Here is a 5,633-nt window from a genome sequence, read left to right as displayed (position 1 = left end):
TCTCTCCTGGATCTATTTTCCAGGTCAGTGGTTTTTCCCATGAGATATTTCACATTGCCTTCTATTCTTTCATTTGTTTGGATCTGTTTAACAGCATCTTGATTTCTCATAAAGTCATTATCTTCCATTTGCTCCAGTCTAATTCTGAAGCAATGATTCTCCTCATTGAGTTTTTGAGATTCTTTTTCCATCTGGCAAATCGGCTTTTTAATGCATTCTTCTCCTCATTGCCTTTTTGGGCCTCCTTTACCATTTGAGTCAGTCTGTTTTTTAAGGTGTGATTTTCCTCAGTCAGGCTGTTGACTCTCATTTCATAATTTTCTTGCATTGTTCTTATTTCTCTTCCCAATTTTTCCTCCACTTCTCTTATTTGGTTTTCAAAATCTTTCTTAATGTCCTCTATGGCCTGTAACCAGCTTGTATTTTCCTTTGAAGCTTTTGGTGCAGGAGTTCTGACTTCATCCTCCTGTTCCATGCTTTGCTCCTTTTTGTCCCCAAAATAGGAGTGTATTGTTGGAATCTTCTGTCTGCTTTTTTTCCTTTGCCTGCTCATTTTGTCACTCAGTTACTTGACTTTTGGGCTTTTTGCCACAGTAGGACTCTGCCACCAGACAGGGGAGCTTTTGTCCCAAACGCTGGGGTTTTCTCAGCTGCCAGAGGTATTAGATAGGTGCCCTCTCTGAGGTCTCAACAGCCTCTCGCAAGCTGGACACACACCCCAGGACCTCCACCCTAGACTGCAATCCAGATCCAAGCAGGTTAAAGCAAGAGTGATTACCCCTCAGACTGGTGCTTGGTTCCCCTACACTCTGCAGGCCAGGAGCTGAAGCTGCCATGTGGCACTGGCTGGCTGTGCTGGCGTCTCAGTGGCTTTTCTCCCTGGGGGTAAAAGCCACACACTCCCACTTACTGGTCCCAAAGTCCAGACTGTACTGACCTCTCACGTTGTCCTTTGTGTCTATGTGTTGATAAATCTGGAAACTGCCACAGCTACTGGTGATCTGGGGTCCCTCTGGCGTGGCTGGTCAGGCCTGCCCTGGGGCTAAAGCCTTGGTGCAGGGCTGGGCTCGGCTTCCAGAGCGCTGCGCTGGATTCCTGCCGGCCTGCCGGGCTGTCCTCAGAGGGAGGTTAGTTTCTCTGTGTCATTTTGTGGGTTCTGCAGCTCCAAAGTTTGTTTAGAGTCCCCTTTTTACATAGATTGGGGAGGGTGGAAGCCGGAGCTGCAGGAAGGTCGTGCTTCTACTCTGCCATCTTGGCTCCACCCCCCCCAATCTTATCAGTGCTTTCTTAACTGTCAAATCTAATGGCTATTACACAATCCTCATCTTTTTTCTTTTTAACCTCTCTGTAGCTTTTAATGCTATTGATCATTCTCTTCTCCTTGCTACTCTCTTCTATTTATTTACTTTTGGAACACCACTCTCTTCTGATTCTTCCCCTACTTATCTGAACGCTTTTTCTCAGTCTCTTTTGTAGAATCTTCATCTAGATCATACCCTCTAACCATAGGTGAACTACAAGGTCCCTTCCTGGGTCCTATTCTCTTCATCCACATTTATGCTACTTCTTTGGTGATCTCATCAGCTCTGGTGGATCTAATCATCTCTAGACTAATAATTCTCAACTTTACCTGTTCTGCTCTAACCTCTCTGCTCACTCACAATCTCACATCTCCAAATACCTTTCAGGCATCTTGAACTGAATGTTGAGCAGACAACTTACTTCAACATGTCCAAAAAACAATCTTTCCCCCTGAAACCCTTCTTCCTAACATCGCTTTTTTTTTTGTTTGTTAAGAAACCAATGTTTATTTTTCAATCAGCATTTTTCCAACACTATTAGAGCATCTGGGTTTTAAGACCACTCTGTGGTAGTTCCTACCCACTCAGTGGCCTGAGCAGTAGGAGCCTCAGACCAGTCCTCAGTAGCTGGCTGAGCACTCCAATCTTCAGTGGGGAACTGCTGAATGGGCACGGATGGCACCTGTACTTCCTCAGACCAATCAGCCACCTCTGGCTGAGTAGCAGTGAATTCTGGGGCAGGGGCAGTCCATTCACCCTGAAACTCCTCCTTTGTCACACTGCCTTCTCAGCTGCAGCCTGCTCTTCCTTTTCAATCTCCTCTGGATCTCTGTAGAAGTAAAGATCAGGCATAACCTCCCAGGGGTGTTCCCAGGAGATGGTACCACACATCTGCAGGACTTCATGAGCCAGCATCCACCACATCAGACCCACTGAGTGAGTTCCCTTGTTGTTACATGGAATGGCAATGTCTACATAGTGAAGTGGGGAGTCTGTGTTGCACAGGGCAATGGTTGGGAGGTTAACATACGATGCTTCAGTCAGAGGCTGGTGATCTGCCCGAGGATCAGTGACCACCAAAAGTTGAGGCTCCCTGAAAGCTGCCTGGATCTGGTTAGTGAAGGTGCCCAGTGTGAAAGGTCCAGCTAGGTGTGGCGCCAGTGGCAGCAGCAAATTTCAGAACAGCTCGCTGGCCAGTGTTCCTGGATGAGATGACACTAACATCGGCTGGGTTTTCAATAGCAACAATGGCACGAGCCGCCAGCAGAAGTTTTCCCCAAATTCTCCTCAAATTAATGATGTAGATGCCATCACTCTTTCTTTTGTAGATATACTGTTCCATCTGGAAGTCCAGATTGGTGCCGCCCAAATGGGTTCCTGCAGCCAGGAACTTGAGGACATCCTCCTCCTTCATCTACAGGACATCTAGGGCTCCGGACATCGTGAAAATTTCCCTTTAAAGTTAAGATGGAAACCAAGAACAATGCCGTATGGAACCCTGCTTGGGGCAGCATGGAAAAGGCATCCCTGTTACTGGAAAGGGCAACACCATCCCCACAGACTTCAAGGCTCATGACTTGATCATTGACTAATCACTGTTTCTCCTAGCCCTTCTCATATTCAGGCTGTTGCCAAGGCCTATTGATTTCACCTTTGCAACATGTCCCAAACAGGTCTTCTTCTTTCCTCTGACACTGACACTACTCTATTTTGGCCCTCATCAACTCATTCTTGTATCATTATAATAGCCTGCTGATTATTTGTCTGCCTTGTCATTTTCTACTCCAATCCAAAGTGATTTTCCTAAGGCACAGATCTGACTATGTCACTTTACCTCCTTACTTAGTAAACTCCAGTGGTTTTCTACAACCTCATTGATCAAATACAAAATCCTCTGTTTGGTGTTGAAAGGCCTTCATAAACTAGTCCTCGCCTACCCTTCTATATACCTTACATCTTTCTCCTCCCATGTGTTCTGTCCAGTGATTCTAGCCTCTTTGCGATTTCACAAACAAGACAGTCCATCTTTGGCTCTGATCATTTTCTCTGACTGTCCCCCATGTCTGAAATGTTCTCCCCCTCAACTCCACCTTATGGCTTCCCTGACTGTCTTTAAATCCTAGCTAAAATCCCACCCTTTCCCAATCCCTCCTAATTCTAGTGCTTTCCTACTGTGAATTATTTATCATATATATAGATACAGATATGCTCATACATACACACACATATACATATATATTATCTATATCTATCCCTATCTATATATCTCTATATATCCTATAATATAGCTTATTTGTACATATTTGATTACATATTGTCTCCTCCACTAGATTGTAAACTCCTGAATGCAGAGATGATCTTTTTCTTCTTTTTGTATCCCAGGTACTTAGCATAGTGCCTGGCATAGAGAAAATGCTTCATAAATATTTATTGACTGACTATAATGGAGATATTTTGGATATGATACCTCTGTTTCAGATTAGGATTAATTTTTAAGCAAATTTTCAAATTAGCAATAATTCCATATTTTACATGGAAAAAAATGTATATCCTTTTTTTTTCTTTGAGGGGAGGGGTTCACACCTGTGGATTCATGAGTGGAGTTTTATCATGGTAGGAACCTCCACATATGGAAAATCTCCTTGCTGATGGGGATCATTAATTCAACTATAGTACATGGCATTTGGGAATCACCTGGGGGTTGTATTGTTCATTTATTTTTGCTTAATGGAAAGATCTTTCCCCTTCATTAATTGGCCTGTGTAACCTGCTTGAGTCACATGGAAGCCTGAGTCACATGAATCTGTGGTGGGCGGAGTTTGCTGAATGGCTGCAACAGGAAGGGGTGGAGTAGGAAGGGTGGAGAAGAACCCAGGAGAAGTTGCTCAGAGTAGTTAGAGCTGAGGGAGAGAGAGGAAGCAGGCAGCAATCTGTGAGTGTTTGTTTGTGAGAAGGCCCTAGCAGGGGGAAGGCTTGGGGATGGCAGTGCCCCCTGAAGTGTTATTGTGTATAGATTTCTTTGTTGTTATGATGAATTTAGCTTTCTGGTGTTAGGATTCAACTTTCTGGTGTTTGGATAAATGTTTTGGTTCTGTCTTCCACATGGAAAGTCTGTATATTTTGCAATTCAGAATTATGCCTGCATATTCATAGCCACCATAGGTGATGTGAATATTGTGTTGGCCCTACAGGGGTATGGAGAAGTTAAGTGATTCATTTGACCATAGTCACAGCTAACATGTCAAAGGCAAGAAAAATTAATAAATAATAATAATAAGGCATTTAGGTAACAAAGTGCATAAAGTGTCAGATCTGAGATCACAAAGATCTGAGTTCAAATCTTATCTCAGACACATATCTGCTATATAAATTTATACACTTGCCAAGTCACTTAACTTCTGCCTGCCTTAGTTCTCTTATCTATTAAATGAGGGTAATAATAGCATCTACTTCCCCAGATTTTTGCAAGTGTCAAATGAGATATTATTTGTGAAGTGCTTTGCAAACCTTAAAGTACTATATAAATGCCAGCTATTAGCTAAAGCAACAGCAATAATTATGATAATTAGTATTCTGTAGTTGTTCATCCTTGTCCTTTGTACTGGAAGAGGACCAAAATGACATCATAATATTGGGGTCAAGGTACAGTGTGATTGACTGTGACTGCTCAGACCAATATGAATTCAAAAGTCTCTACTGAAGGTCAGGCACACATAGTTCATTTGAATATTTGGGATGGAAATATTTCTAGATTTGCACATTTCACCTTTTATTTTGCTGAGTATTTTTTTCTTTTTATTAATCAATTTATTTTTAGTTTTCAACATTCATTTAACTAAGATTTTGAGTTCCAAATTTTCTATCTATCTCTCCCCTGCCCCCACACCATGATGATGTGAATTCTGATTACCCATTAACCCAATATTCCCTCCCTTCTATCAGCACCCCTCTTTTCTTATTCCCTTCCATTCTATTTTCCTGTAGGGCAAGATAGATTTCTATACCCCATTGCCTATATATCTTATTTCCCAGTTGCATGAAAAAACAATTTTTATCATTTGTTTTTAAAACTTTGGGTTCCACATTCTCTTCCTCCCTCCCCACCCATCATAATTGAGAAGGAAAGCAATTCAGTATAGGTGATACATGTACAGTCATTTAAAATTCTTCCACTACTTCAATGTTGTGAAAGACTAACTATATTATCCATCCTATCCCACCCCCCCATTTATTCTATTCTCTCCTTTGACCCTGCCACTCCTTAAAAGTGTTTGCTTCTGATTACCCCTGCTCCCCTTTGCCCTCCCTTCTATTATCCCCCCTTTAATCCCT

General features: G+C 42.4%; 1 pseudogene; it reads right to left on the bottom strand.

The window, feature by feature from the left end:
- Positions 1–1,777: 1,777 nt before the first annotated feature.
- Positions 1,778–2,972, bottom strand: LOC138155516 (small ribosomal subunit protein uS2-like; annotated as a pseudogene).
- Positions 2,973–5,633: the final 2,661 nt, after the last annotated feature.

The sequence above is a fragment of the Petaurus breviceps genome, unplaced genomic scaffold, assembly GCF_028583685.1.
Source record: "Petaurus breviceps papuanus isolate PSGF00001 unplaced genomic scaffold, PetGlider_PUasm1.0 91133, whole genome shotgun sequence".
NCBI classification, from domain to species: domain Eukaryota; kingdom Metazoa; phylum Chordata; class Mammalia; order Diprotodontia; family Petauridae; genus Petaurus; species Petaurus breviceps.
Note: the sequence above shows the minus strand (reverse complement) of the source record. Positions and strands in the feature narration are given on the sequence as shown.